This window comes from Lycium barbarum, chromosome 10, assembly GCF_019175385.1.
Source record: "Lycium barbarum isolate Lr01 chromosome 10, ASM1917538v2, whole genome shotgun sequence".
NCBI lineage: Eukaryota > Viridiplantae > Streptophyta > Magnoliopsida > Solanales > Solanaceae > Lycium > Lycium barbarum.
The window spans coordinates 101130333-101145916 of record NC_083346.1 but is presented as its reverse complement, the minus strand read 5'-3'; the positions used below and the strand labels follow the sequence as shown (position 1 = coordinate 101145916).

General features: G+C 36.8%; 1 long non-coding RNA gene across 2 annotated transcripts; it reads right to left on the bottom strand.

Moving 5' to 3' along the window:
- Positions 1-5834: 5834 nt before the first annotated feature.
- On the bottom strand, positions 5835-10633 carry LOC132612612 (uncharacterized). 2 transcript variants are annotated; one of them, XR_009571904.1, is made up of 2 exons: positions 10080-10633; positions 5835-6064 (listed from the first exon to the last, which is right to left on the bottom strand). It is a non-coding gene; the product is annotated as an uncharacterized LOC132612612 (long non-coding RNA). The 2 variants fall into 2 exon arrangements; XR_009571905.1 differs by having other exon boundaries at positions 5835-6055.
- Between the last annotated feature and the right edge of the window lie 4951 nt (positions 10634-15584).

The window sequence follows — 15584 nt, the reverse complement described above, 5'->3', positions numbered from 1 at the left end:
TCATATCATATCATAGCACCGAACAAGTCGGCTCGCCCACATAGCGCCGAAATATGTCGGCTCGCCCATATATCCCGCGTCCGGGATGATAATGCCAGCTGACCAGGTGGCGATGAAACATGTTTCCCTTCCCCATATCCCCATATACATGTATCCCTTCCCCCCGCCCATATACATATATAGCATGCATGAGAGCCCAAGGAAAGTCATGTGTCTATCGGAGTGACGTAAGGTCGGTAACCTCCGATTGTGTTATGGAATCATCACGGTCGACATGTCACGCCTTGAAGGAACAATTATAAGGCGATACTATCAATGAAGAACATTATCTTGGGAAAACATAAAACGGGATCATAACATATTACCTCGTGTACTTTAAAACCTTTAAAATAGTCATTATTCAAAAGTAGCTTAGCATTTCATATCGTCGTATTCATGGTAAGAACATATCCTTGGCATATTCGTCATAGACACTTTCTCATGTCTGGCTTCATTATTATCATCATAACTTCGTAGTCGTTGTTGTAGTTATAAAACTTTCACAATCGTAAAACTTGGATTTTGGAGAAAAATGTATATTTTGGAAAACATTTATAACTTTTGGAAAGGAAATCATGTTTTGAATTCATAACTTCTGGCTTTTGAAAATAAGGACGTTATGGGGAACATATAAAGACTCAGAAACATATTTCGGGTCAATCGGAATTAGTATACGAAAGTTATGAGCGTTTGAAGTTCGGAACCTTTCATGAACATTTCAGAAGTCATTTTTTGGAAAATCATTCTTATCATAATCATCATAGAACATTCTCAATCTTGACATCATCATCGTCATCGTGAAACATATCCATCGTCATTGCCATAAGGGGTTACGACACCATAACCTTTGTTTTGGAGAAATACGAACATTTTGGAAAACATTGACGGGTTATCGGGGAAGTAAGCATACCTCAGAATCATAGACATCTAACTTTCATAACAAGGACGATATGGAAACAATTACAAAATTATAACATCGGGATCATGCCATAGAAAGAAAGGGACCAGCCTTAACATACCTGTTCCACGTCCTATTAGCTACGCTTATGTGTCCGAGCTTGTAAGTCTACATTTAAGATAATTCACACTAATATTAGCCTTTTCATCATACACTTGTACCATAATTCAAATTATACTATTTTATATTCTGCCGAAAATCGGGCAGCATCTCCCCTGTTTATATGCCTAGCCCAAATTTTTAATTCAGCAGCCAACAACAACAACAACAATACCAACATCAATTATAATGTTTTCAACTCCAAAATATCTCATAAAACAGCCCACACGCTGTTTTTCAACTTTCATAACTAATTAACTCAGTATACAATTATTTAATCGCGTATTCTTCGTAAATAAACCGGTATTAGCACAAATAGAAAGAGATTTATACCTTTCTCCCTTTAATATTGCTTAATCTCCACTTTTCCACGCTAAATTTAGGCCACCACACACTGTTATATGATTCTGCACCAATAATTATACGCTACCCGGACTGAAATTTGGAATTTTATACCTGGTTTGGACAAAATTTGGTTTGGGGAGTTAGGGAGAACTCTCCAGATTTTTGGAGAGTTTTGGGGTGTGTTTTTCGTGTGTTGATCTGAAAATGAGAGGGGTTTCCCCCTTTTTATGGTGTTTAGAAGCTGCCAGAAGCAGCTGGAAAAATGCTCTGCGCGTTCGTGCTGCCTTCTGGAGCGATCGCGTAGAGTTAAATAATTTCCTTTGGGCGCGTTCGCGCCCCCTTTGGGCGCGTTCGCGCAGGGTTAAAATTTCTGACTGGATGTTCGTTCAGTAAACCGGTCATAACTCTCGATCCCGATATCGTATGAGGGCCCACGACCTATGGTTGGAAAGCTAATTCAATTATCTACAACTTCTATTTCTGATAGTTTTCCCAAATTCCAAACTTATAATGCCGTTTTTTCCCTTTCAAGTCAGATCATCCGAAAACGTTTCCTTAAATCGTCCTTTTGGAGGGCTTATGCCTATTTTTGGCTTATGGGTCCTTCTTAGGACTTGCTCAACTTTCCATATACTACTCGTATGTATCTTCATATGTCCTTTATAAAACTTTTACATGTGGGCCCCACTTAGCTTGCCGCAACGAGGGTTTTTCGTCAATTAACATATGATCTAATTTACACCATATGGTCTCCAAATGTCATATATATATATATATGCTATTATTACCTTCTTATAACACCACCTTCATTCCTAACTTGATTCTCGAATTTTCGTTGAGCGCGTTCGCGCCACGTAGGGGCGCGTTCGTACTGTATCGACCCTGTGGCCTGTACTAGCCGTCTACAGTTTTTGGTAACGCGAAATTTTTCCGGGGTGTAACAACAAATCCTCCCAGTTTCAGCAATTTACGACTCACCAAGGAATTATTCATCAAACATCTTGTCCCTACACCCTTAGCATAATGGGGTAGCAAAAAGGAATCATAGACACCTCATTGAGACTTCTCACACTCTTCTCATTGAATCCCATGTTCCGCTGCGTTTTTAGGGTGATACATTCCTCATGTCTTGCCATTTAATTAATTGAATGCCTTGAGACTGCTCACACTCTTCTCATTAAATGCCATGTTCCGCTGTATTTTTAGGGCGATACAGTCCTCACGTCTTGCCATTTAATTAATTGAATGCCCTCAACTTCTGTTTAGAATCAGATTTCATATTTCATAGTATATCCCAATCATCTCTATATTCTCTTCCTCCTTGTGTTTTTGGGAGCACATGTTTTGTGCATAACCTAGCTCCGGCAACAGATAAATTAGCTCATCGCTCTCTTAAATGTTTCTTTCTTGGTTATTCTCGGATTCAGAATGGGTATTATTTCTTCTCACATGATCTCCGTCGATATCTTATGTCTACCGATGTCACATTTTTTGTGTCTCAACCTTATTTTAGGTCTCCTTCTGATCATCCTGATATCTCTAAGGTCTTACCTATATCTCAGGTTTTACCTACACCGACCTTTGAGGAATATACAGTTACTTCTACATCTCCAGTCATAGTGCCACCACTTTTGACTTATCATTGTCGACTGCATCCAGAATTAGACCCAACATCAGGTCCAGATAATTCATGTCATACGTCGAACCCTGCACCTACTGCTGCGGACTTGTCTCCTCCTGATCAGCCAATTGTACTTTGAAAAGGTAAACGGTTCACTCATAATACTAACCCACATTACCTTTTTAAGTTATCATCGTCTATCATCATCTCATTATGCCTTTGTATCATCATTGTCCTATGTCCTCATTCCTAGGTCTACAGGTGAAGCCCTTTCTCATCCCGGATAGCGACAGGCTATGATTAACTAGATGTCTGCTTTATACATGAGTGGTTCTTGGGAGCTTGTTTCTCTTCCTTCAAGTAAAATCTATTGTTGGTTGTCATTAGATTTATGCAGTCAAAGTTGGTCCGAACAGCTAAGTTGATCGGCTTAAGACTCGCCGTTTTGCGAAGGGGTACACACAGATATTTGGGATTGATTATAGTGATGCTTTATCCCTTGTGGCTAAAATAGCATCTGTCCATCTTTTTCTATCCATGACTGATGTCCAACATTATCCTCTTTATCAATCGGACATTAAGAATGATTTTCTCCATGGTGATCTTAAGGAGGAAGTTTATATAGAGCAACCACCTGGTTTTGTTGCTCAGGGGGAGTCTAATATGGTGTGTTGATTGCGTCGGTGACTTTATGGTTTGACACAGTCTCCTCGAGCCTTGTTTGGTAATTCAACACAGTAATTCAGGAGTTTGGCGTGACTCGCAGTGAAGCGATCATTCTGCTCCAGATTTGAGTATTTATTTGGTGGTTTATGTTGACGATATCATTATAACTGGCAATGATCAAGATGGTATCACTAATTTAAAGCAACATTTCTTTTAGCATTTCCATACTAAAGATCTTGGCAGACTGAAGTATTTTCTAGGTATTGAGGTTGCCCAATCCACATAAGGTATTGTTATTTTGCAATGCAAGTACGCCTTAGACATTTTCTTGAGGAGACAGGAATGATAGGATGTAGACCCATTGACACTCCTATGGATCAGAATGCTAAACTCCTGCCAAGACAGGGGAAGCCACTCAATGATCCTGGAAGATATAGGCGGCTGGTTGGTAAGTTGAATTATCTCACAGTGACTAGAACTGACATTTCGTTTCCTGTGAGTGTTGTAAGTCAGTTTATAGATTCTCCATGTGATAGTCATTGGGATGCAGTTGTCTGCGTTCTGCGATATATTAAGTTAGCTCCAAGTAAAGGACTACTTTCTGAAGATCGAGGCCATGAGCAGATCGTTGGATATGCAGATGTTGATTATGCAGGATCACTCTTTGACAAACGTTCTACATTCAGATATTGTGTGTTGATAGGAGGTAATTTAGTGTCCTGGAAGAGTACGAAACATAGTGTCGTTGCTCGATCTAGTGCTGAATGAATATCGAGCAATGGTTGTAGCAACTTGTGAGCTAGTTTGGATTAAGCAGATGCTCAAAGAACTAGAATTTAGAGAAATCAGTCAATTGGAACTTGTGTGTGATAACAAAGCGGACCTTTATATCACATCAAATCTGGTATTTCATGAGAGGGCTAAGCACATTGAGATTGACCGTCACTTTATCAAGGAAAAGACACTCTCCAGAGATATTGTAAAGTTTCGCATTTTACGGGCGGGGTTAGTGCTCGAAAAAGCTACTAAGAACTTGTTGGTGCTCTTTCGTACTTGTTTGGAAAAAGAGTCGCCACCTAATTTTTAGGAAATTAGGAAAACCGGTTATGAAGGATTTATTCAAATACAGTAACAAAGTTTTCTTAATCCAAAGTTCTAGGTAAGCGTTCTGATGATCCCTAGAGAAGGTGTTAGACACCCTAATATTAAGGATTCGTACTATACGGTTGACCTTCGAATTCCAATTTGTGGCTATCTGCTTAAATTGCTTATTTAGTGTTTAATTTTTCGCATTTTTTGTAAAAGACTGTCCTTATTACATATCGTTAGTTTTGAAAAGAGTTAAATATATCCCCTTTATATATGGGTACTTTTAATTTTGGATTTATAATATCCAGATAAAGATAATCTCCCTTTATGTACAAGAATAGTGTATCTTGTCTTCAAATGTCTTTGGTTTTGAAAGGGAAAACACACGGAAGTGTATATATGTTTACATTTTAACTACACACCTCATTTTTGGATCAATTCGTATGATACGTTCTTTAGAATGTCTTGTCCCGAACTGTGTGTTTACGAGCATAATTATATTTGTTTGAATAAACCAGGTTCTACAAATGGCTTGATTTTATCTTACTTTTGAAATCAGCATGTATACTTTAAATGGCTCCTTTTACTTGAGTTGGGCTTGGGCCGCAAAAGTTAATCCCTTTTTTGGGTTTAAAATACGACAGGCTTGGCCCAATTTTATTTCTTGTTTGGACTGGTCTTAAGTTAGACAGGCCTCAGTCCTTTAAGGCATCAATTTGTGGTTGGGCCTGGCCCAAAATCGGGTTTAACTTATCAATAATTATCTAAGCTAGGTGTCATTTTTTCTTAGATCAGATTGCTTCTATTTATAGCAAAACTGGTTTGATTTTATGAAGATAGCTTGAAAAAACCTTTTAGCGTCCATTTCTCAACTTGTTTTCTAAAGAGCTTGTCTTTTCTTACGATCCATTTAAACCTCTTTGAAAAAAAATTATATTAGTGCGAGTTCATGTTTAAAGTCATTTGAAGGGGCCTAACGTCGACTAAACGGTATACACACCGTTGTCCTAAGACAGCTAGTTCAAACCATAATGATTCCAATAAGAATTGAGTATTTACAATTACAATACAAATACAATCATGAAACACAACTTAATCGAAAATTAAGGATAAGTTAGGCTAGGGGCGTACCAAGCCCCTAGTTAATCATTTTCACCCATTGTTGGGCCTTCAATACGCCTATGCCATTTATTTCCCCTTTTCTTTGCCAGGCTCGATTATTCCATGAAGGAATTGACCTGTTGGGCCTTAGCATAACATGTTTGGTTTCAACCCGGCTCAAGTGGCCATGCAGTAGAGCAGGAAGGAGAAAACAAAGGACCTCAATTAGAATCAATTGACTGATCTTGTCCCACACATGTATAAAATCACACATATATAAAGGAAAGAATATATATATATACACGTTATGCCAAATCATACAGCCCACAGTTGTGTTTAAAAGGGAAAATTTACCCGGACCATATCCCATTTCCTTTGCTTCCTATTTCTAATCAGGCCTGATCCATAGTCTTTTTTTAAGGTTCTGAAATGGGGTAGGCCCAATTGACTATTAAGTTAAATTGGACCAGGACTAAGGCCCAAGGCACTTTGTATATTCACAAAACGCAACTGCCCTCCTCTAATATTCTAATGGTATGTCCATAGTATATGTATGTTAAGTGTATATCCTATGTATACTTCTTCGTTCCTCAATGACTTAGTATGCTTCTTGTGTTTAATCTAGCTTTAAACATGCCTTGAACTAATAGTCCTACTAACAGTCTAAACAACTATCTCAAATTTTACAAGTAATGATACTGATCCCACACAAAGGCAAATTCAGGTTCAAGCTAGTTGATCCAACACTAGGCAGATAGGCTACTCACACAGGTTCGTTAAATCCTACTATCAGTTTGTGTAGCAACACACAGGGAGATTTAATTCAACATGTTGACTGCTTCATAACAAGATAGAGATACCATATTCATATAGAGAACCAACACAAAGGAGAACAAGGAAGGCCATGTAATGGGATTTGCTAAATTCAAAACAACAGGATGCAAAAGGGCAAGGTCTATAGTTCAAATAGACAGGTACAGCACAAGCAGAACAGTATGCAAACAAACTCAAACATTCAGAGATGGCTCAGGATTGATCTTTAAGCCTTAGTCAAGTCTTAGTAGGGTTAAAGCAGTAACAGAAAGACATACTAGATGTACATATGTTTTAGATGAGATGAAAGGAGAGACAAGTGAGGGATGGCTCAGTGGTTAAGCACCTCCACCCACGACCGGTAGGTCCTGGGTTCGAGTCACACTGGAGGGAAGTGTGGAAACACTATAAATCCTCCTAAAATGGGAGGGGAAAAAAAAAAGAAAAAAGAGATGAAAGGAGAGGAGGAGACAAACATGATATCCAGTTTTAGCAAGTGCACACAAAGGTAATCCTTTGGGATCCAAATCAGAGTTTAATAACATGGGAGATGCACACAGCATTCATATGTGTACTGCAACCTATATAAAAGGGCAAAAAAAGGAGAAGAGGGGGGGGGGGGAGGGAGGGGAACAATCAAGATTTCCTAATTCCAGCAAAATCCTTAAGGGGAAGAGACAATACAGGGTGTACAAGCTCTCCAATGATTTTGGATTCAGCCATTTTTTGTTTCCAGAGTAGCTTCACCATTCAGACTTCAATACAGACAATCCTTATTATGTAAAGGGAGTATATGAACTAGGAGAGAAGTAGAAAGCTTGTAAACATGATCACAAAGGGAAGGGGGAGGGAGTAAAGACTATGCAAGTCCTAATGCCTTAAAGAAACTGGCACAGAAATGCCTGCTGAAGTGTCCAATGGTCTGAATGACATGCCTATCTTAACATATTTATTATGAAGCTAAGACCTGATGTCAACAATCCTCAGAATACTCTTCTTTATCTTTTTGGAACAAAGGAAAAAGAAAGAAATCCATTACATATAAACAGGTTCCCTATTTAGTCTTGCAGATCATTCAAACAAAAGAGATATGACTATGACCCCTCAATCCTTGGTCTAATGGTAAAAGCAGTCAAGCCAAATGTATTTTCATGACAAGTGTATCCCCTATAGACATATAAGGTGTGCCATGGCACCCTTTATTCGGAGGAAAGGTACTAGGAGCCAAGTTAGACTTGACTCTTCCCAATCCTCTTTCAGTGCCCTTAAAAAGGCTCCTGTAGTTCAAATGGTTCACAACTTGCCTGTGGATACTCATAGCCATCCAGATAGTATCACCAAATCAAACCTATCCTGAGTACTTAATCATCCATGGACCCTGATTAGTTTCTTATTAATCTACCCTCAAAATTCTGATTGTGACATGACTCTTAACTTCAACTCTTTACTTTGGTTTAAAAGAAACAAACCTGTTGCACTTAAAGAAATTTCCTAGATACTATTAAGATGTTCTTAACCAACACAAATCCCTTATGTGTCGTATACCCATGGAATGGGGTTCATAAGTAAAAGAGGGCCTCAGGGTCCTGAAAGAGAGACATGATAGGATGAAGGGTCATCACCTCCCCAATCCTTCCCTGAATCTACTTTCAATAAAAGGGGAGCAGAGGTTCCATTGGTCATCACCTTCAACTCATGCCTAAGCTCACCCTTTACTCTCTTGAGACACCCCTACCCCTTTAACACATTCTCATGCTTTAGTGACAACCACTAAAGTTACTATAGTTAAGATTATCTTAATATATCCTTGAATTGATCAATAGTTAAATACCTGGCTGACATAGACAAACATTTTTAGTTAGTTAACTCAAGGTCTCAATCACAACTACTCTGAATCCCTCTGATCAAGATAGACTCAACACATGCATATTCTCATCTCTGGACCAAATTGTACATTTAAGCAGACTCAGGTAAACAAATCATTCACATCCAAATAGATTCAAACAAATCTAGCTTGTCTAGTGTCCCCAGACCTCTTCAGATATTGAAATCATATTTCAAGCATATTCAGCAGATTTAAGCAATATCCAAGGACAACCAATGCCTTATCTCAACATTTTTTGGTACCTTGATCTATTCTAAGGCTTATGCTGGCATGTTGGAACTTATTAAGGCTTGTTTGAGGCCAATTATGAGGCCTTGTCTATCCTGGTCCAAGTTTATGCAAATGCTAAATCATGGACAAGCATATTCAAATCAGCAGAGACAGGCTTAAGGTTTTCAAATTAGTAAGCTTTAGCTAAGGGATTAACATATTTTTAATCTACTTGGCTGAAATGGTCATAGATACATTATCAGTTTCAGATAAAACAATTAAGGCTAAGTGTCATCACTAAAGGATCTTACAAATCATTCATGTTGAACCACACAAGTAACATCATTATATTTAATGGTAGGAACAGTCAGGCAATGATTTTGAACATCATTTACAAGGGACATACAGGTTCACAACACCCTTATTAGTGAACTATCCTCAAAATTGTATTCAAGTAGATACATGTTTAGTCTGTCAATTGTTTGAAACAGCAAAGCAACTAAAACAAGATCAAACATCATGATTAACCAGACACATTGCTCGGACTAGGCCATTTAGGCTTATAGCAAGTTCAAACATATGTCCAGACGATGGGCAATACCACATAAGTAGTAACTAAGCTATAACAGAGGCAAACTAAAACAGGTAACCATAAGATGAGTTTAACTAAGTGTGGCCACATTCTTCAATCCAACAAATCATCATTCATGCTTAGTTATAGGTTGTAATCATTATGTATTAGTTTGTTAAGTTATGATGTTCAAAGGAGAGTACACTCAACCCCTATAGTTTCATCTCACTCGACATATTAAAGGTCTTGTGACCAAGTGTTAGATGCAGCAATGATTTCAGGGTCCAATCCAGATTCAAGCAATATCACTAGAGGTCCGTTAAGTCATTAATACCAAATCTCGTAGTTAGATATCATCAAATTAAGGAAGCAGATAATCAAGCAATAATCCAAGTACCGTTTAAAAGGGACATTTCAGTCTGTAGCATTCTTATTAATAGATTACACTACCCAGATTGAGCCTAAGTAATCATGTGTCACTGTATTTCCTCTAAACTACTAAGACAAGAGTTGAAACCTAACTACTTGTTCACAACAAATCCCTTTTGATCCCAACTACTTAGAACACACACTAGGGCAATAATTTGTACTTAAAACTCATGTCTAAACACTTATCAATTAAGCAAACTATATCACAGTTTAAGCAAAATTTACTAAAAGCAATAACAAGATAAAATGTTACCTTTTGTGTGTGCAGCCGTATCAAGAGTTGAATTTGGGGCCTTTATGCTTCCAATTCCCAAAACTCAAGCCATAAAACAAAAACAAAAAAAAAACAAATTTTTAACTAAGACCCTTAACTTTTGCAGCCAAGGATGATTTTTTTTACTAATAGCCCTAATTTCATGTGTGAATACTCGAAATCTAAGCTTTCTTTTCTTATCCAGGTATTCTCCAAACTTCTTAATTTGTGAAGTAGAACCCTAAAATTCGTCTTAAACCTTGAAGCATCGATGTGGGTCTTGTGGATTTTTCACAAGTCTCCACTTAACTCGTCAAATAGACGATCAAGATGCGTAGAAGGGTAATCAACGACTCGATTTGAGCCGGATTCACTCAACCCACTTGTAAATGCAAAAAAAATAAAGAAATGATAAATAAAATACCCTATAGGCTTAGCTGCGGCTGATGACATGCCTAAACAACCGATGGCACAGGAAGAGAGAGAGAGAGAGAGAACGGAAAAGGGAGGTGGCGCTAGGGTTTCAACCCTAGCGACCTTGGAAGAGATAATGACCCTTTAGGGTCTGTTATCTATGAAGAGGGAGTATTATAGATGCCTGTTTTGGGCCGGGTCTTGTTCGTTATGGACTGGGCTCGGTCCTTAATTTTAAGGACGAAAAAATGGGCCCTTTATTCGTATATATACACAATGTATATACATGGTATATATATGTGTATAAAGGGCAAAGTGGGTAGTCTAATAAATAGAAAAAATAAAAATATCCATCATTAGCACGACATTTTTAATTATAATCAAATTAGGCTATAATTAACCTACTAATTAATTTAAAATACGATCAATTATGCAAATGGGCTTAATTTTGCAAAATACAGCCTTAGTTAATTTAGTCCCATTGACTATTTCAATTATGGCCACATTTGGCTTAATTAGCCAATTTAAAGTTAATTTATATGACCTTAACCAATTTGAGCCAATGAAGTTGGTTAGTTCAATTAAGGCCATTAAAAGGCTATTTTTTTGCAAAAATGACCCTAATTGCCTTAAATCATGAATTGGTTAATTCAATTGTGGTCATAACAGAAACAATTAGAAGTTAATTTGCAAAAATGACGATACTCCTAATTAAATTCTTAGAAATAATTATGCCTAATTCTAACAAATATGCCAATAAACAAAATCAGGCTTGAGGGGAAATTGGTCAATTCTTTTAATTAATCAGATTCCTTGGATTAAAGGAAATAATATACTTGTTAATTTGATTTTTTTTTTTTTGATAATTTAAACAATTAAATGAAGGATTATTTGAAATTGCTTTTCCTTTGATTAAATCTAAAAAATATCTTATAGATGTCACAAAATGTACCAATTAATTCTTAAATGAATTATTATATATTATAGAGATTTTTTTACCACTTAGAAAGGGTAAATATTGACATAAATAATTTTATAAAAATCATTTTGACCTCTGAAAATGCATGGTTCACTTTGTTTGTGGTCCAAGGACTCTGAGTAATTAAAATAAATTTTGGGAGGTCAAACATTAGGTATCAACAGATATTGTTACAAAATTTGTGAAGTTGAGTGATCAGCTTGCAGATATTTTCACCAAGTCACTCGGTCGTCCTCGTATTAGATACATCTGTAACAAGGTTGGTACATATGACTTGTATGCACCAGCTTGAGGGGAAGTGTTAGAATAGAAATAGGATTTGTATATAGTATCCTACATGAAAAGGATTAGGACGTAGTGTCTATCGATAGGGCTCAATGTAATAATGTAAATATACAATTCAATAATAATATTTTCTCCCATATTTTCTCACAGATGCCTTGGAAGGTAATTCGTGATGCCATATCTTCTTAGCTGAGAGGGATTAGTTTTTAGTTGATCTGAGCAAATTCCAAGCTGATTTGCATGTGAAAGTTCCCCTAGCATCAAGTTGCCATATAGGCTAGTCAACTTTATTTGGTTCTATAGAGATCTTGTTAATCTGAATGTAAATATAAGCTGGTAGTAGATCACTGAGCATCTCAATACTCCAAATTCCTTCCTCAATGAATTCCGAGACCATAATCTTTTTTTATTATTATTTGTATCCATTAGGGGAGAACTTAGCAAGTGGCCTTAAGCATGTCCTATCCCCCAAAAAGACATGTAGCCCTTGCCAATTTTCAATAAAATGTGAGGTTCACATCTGTCCCTGATGTCTATCAACCATTTCCAAGCATAACAGTCACCACTAGCCCATTTCTTATCAATTAAGTGTGACCTAATGCAATATTTTGCTTCCAGGAACTTGGTAAGGAGAGAGGGTTTGGTTATGAAATTCCACCAACTTTTAGCTGCAAAAACATCACAAAAAGTTTGAATTCCCTTAAAACCTGCTCCACCTTCAGCTGTGGGATAGCATAAGTTCTTTCATGCTATCCAATGATATTTTCTCTGGCCTTCACTTTCACCCCAAAAGAATTTTGCTATGCTTTTCACCATCAAGTATATGCTGGGCTTGGTAGGTTGGACTATTGAGATGGTATAAAGAGGAATAGATGCAAAAACTACTTTAATGAGGACAACTTTTCCTTCATTGGATAGTGTTTTTGTGTTCCAGTTGATAATCATGTTAGTGACCTTAGCCACTAATTCACTGAAATAACTCATTCTTGCTAGTATGTATAGGGTATCCCAGGTATTTAAAGGGGAGGGCTTGATGAGAGGAACTAGTAATTGTTGCAACCTCTTGGATGAAAGTATCAATAGCATTTGGATGGATAATAAAGCCAGATTTCATCTTAAACACAAGTTGACAGAAACTCTCTCATAATCACTAAGTTTTTACATCATAAGAGTAGTGGAATAAAGAACACTTGAGGTGAATAGAATGGTGTCATCTGCATAGCATAAGTGAGTGATAGAAGGACCACTATCTTTGCATGCAAAAGGAAATAAAATCTCATTAGGGAGGTTGTTCATCATTTTGGAGAGTAATTCAGCTCCAAGGTTAAACAAAGATGGTGATAAGGATCACCCTATTTAAGATCCCTGGAAGATTTGAAAAAACCATTTCTGGATGCATTTATAAGAATAGAATACCAGTTGTTGGAGATCATGTTCTCAACTAGCTCAACCCAAGTGTCAAAGAGGCCAAGTTGTCTAAGAACTTGAAATAAGTACTTCCAACATACGCTATCCTATGCTTTAGCCATATCCAATTTCAAGGAAACATTATCATCAGGCTCTTCCTTGGTCATATTGTGTATAATTTCCTATGTGAGGGGTCATATTCTCAATAATGGCCCTACCCTTCATGAAGCCTGTTTGATTGGGTGAAATGATCTTTTCCAGAATGCTAGATAGTCTCCCATCAACAATCTTTGAGATTATTTTACAAGAGAAATTGCTAAAGCTAATAGGTCTTAGCTCAAATAAATCCTGGGGGGATTTGACTTTAGATATTAGGATGAGGCAAGAATTAGAGATTGCCCTAGATAAGGCGCCACCTTTGAAGAATTCAACTACCATGTTGAGGAGATCCTCAGCAATAGTATCCCAACATTTGTGATAGAATGTCCCTAACATACCATCTGGACTTGGAGAGCTATCAGTGTCCATAAAGAAAATTTTATGTTTCTGTTGTTGTATGTTAGGAATAGCATATAGATTTCATTGTCTTCCCTTGAGACAATATTGGGAAGACAAGAAAAAAGAGGAAAAAATCTGTATTATCATAATTATCTGTAAAGATTTTTCCAAAATAATTGATTGCCTCACTAGCAATCTTATCATCACTTTCCATCCATAGACTGTCCTCATCTTTAATCTTCTTAATGGTGAGCCTCTGTCTTTTTGAAGAAATTATAGAGTGAAAGAAATTTGTATTCAAATCCCCTTCAACATGACACTTAATACCAGCTTTCTTACTCCAAAAATCTTCTTCATTTTTGTAGTGTCTTATCAAACTAGCATTAGACTTATTCAAGTTGACCATGTTGGTAATAGAGCTGTCTTGTAAGAAAATATGCTCTAGGTCAGCCATATGTTTTTCCTTCAACTTTGATTGTTCAAAAATATCCCCCAAAACATTCTAAGATCACCAGCAGAGTTGTTTTGCTAACATTCTTCAATTTCATGTGAATCTGCCAAGTGTGATATCATTGAACTTTAATATCCCATGCTTGCTTGACAACATCTTGAAATCCATCTGACTCCACCCAAAAATTAAGAAACTTAGAGCACCTGATGGGGGTCGTATTATTGGCTTTGACTCAAGTAAAAGGGCATGGTCAGAACCAAATCTTACTAGCTGAGTAACACTAGCGTTAGGTAGTAACCGTAGCCATTTTCGATTGACCAGAGCCCTATCAAGTCTCTTTGATATTCTCTTCTCAAGTATTCTATGGTTGCACTAGGTGAAAGTAGATCTTATGAAGCCCAAATCATGAAGTTCACAATCATTAATGCTATCAATGAAAGGTAAACTTTTCTCCATTCTATGAGGTTTGCCCCCTTTCTTCTCACAAGGTTTAGTAATACAGTTGAAATAACCTATCACCATCATTCTTGAGTCTGGCTGGATGCAATAGAGCTAAGGTCCTCCCATATTAAAGGTTCTCTTAGGGGAATTTACATTTAGCATAGACTGCAATAATGATGATGAAATTATCATCTTATTTCGTACTACAAGTGATATGTTGTTCACTGTCAAACTTGACTGAGCATTCAACCTCTTCTTCTGTAAAGATCTATATTTGATTGGATATGTTGGCTCGAACCACTTGTCTTCGAATAAGAAAATAAATAACTGACAGTAATCTTACTCCGTGAATTTTTAACATTTGGTATCAAAGCCACTTGTCTTGAAGGACCAGAGACGAACTCAAAATTCTTGGAAAATAGGAAGAGAAGAAAACTGAAAAATTACCAGTGGTTCCAATGAGGACTTATCGATGACCATAAAAAAAAAAACGAGTACAATTATTAGTCTAGCTCGGAAGAAGATAAATGCCAATTTTGAAGAAGTAATTTAAATGAAGATAAAGATGATTCTGTGGATGACTTTAATCACATACTAGGGAAACTATATTGTTGAATCTACCAATGAGTTTTTTTGAGGAATTTTAAAGTGTGTCTTCTTGTAGAGGACATTTTTAAAACCTCATCTGATGTTATAAAACTTCAAAAGTTTCTACATCTGCAAGTAAAATTACTTTTGAAATTGATGAAGAAGAACTACTACTATATATTTAAAAATCTCCAAAATAAGAGAGCAACAGTCAAGGGAGGAAAGTTCTTTTTTTTTTTTTTGGTAACTAACGAGAGGAAAGTTTTAATATAATGTGCTTTCTAAAACACAATCAGTAAAATTGACAACCTCAATCTCAAGAGGAAACAATTTTCCAAAGAGACAATATAAATCATCCGAATTTCCAAAAATGATGCTGATAAGTGACAAACAATACAGGAAGAATTGATGGGAATTTTTTTTTTTTGAGTCAAGGAAGAAT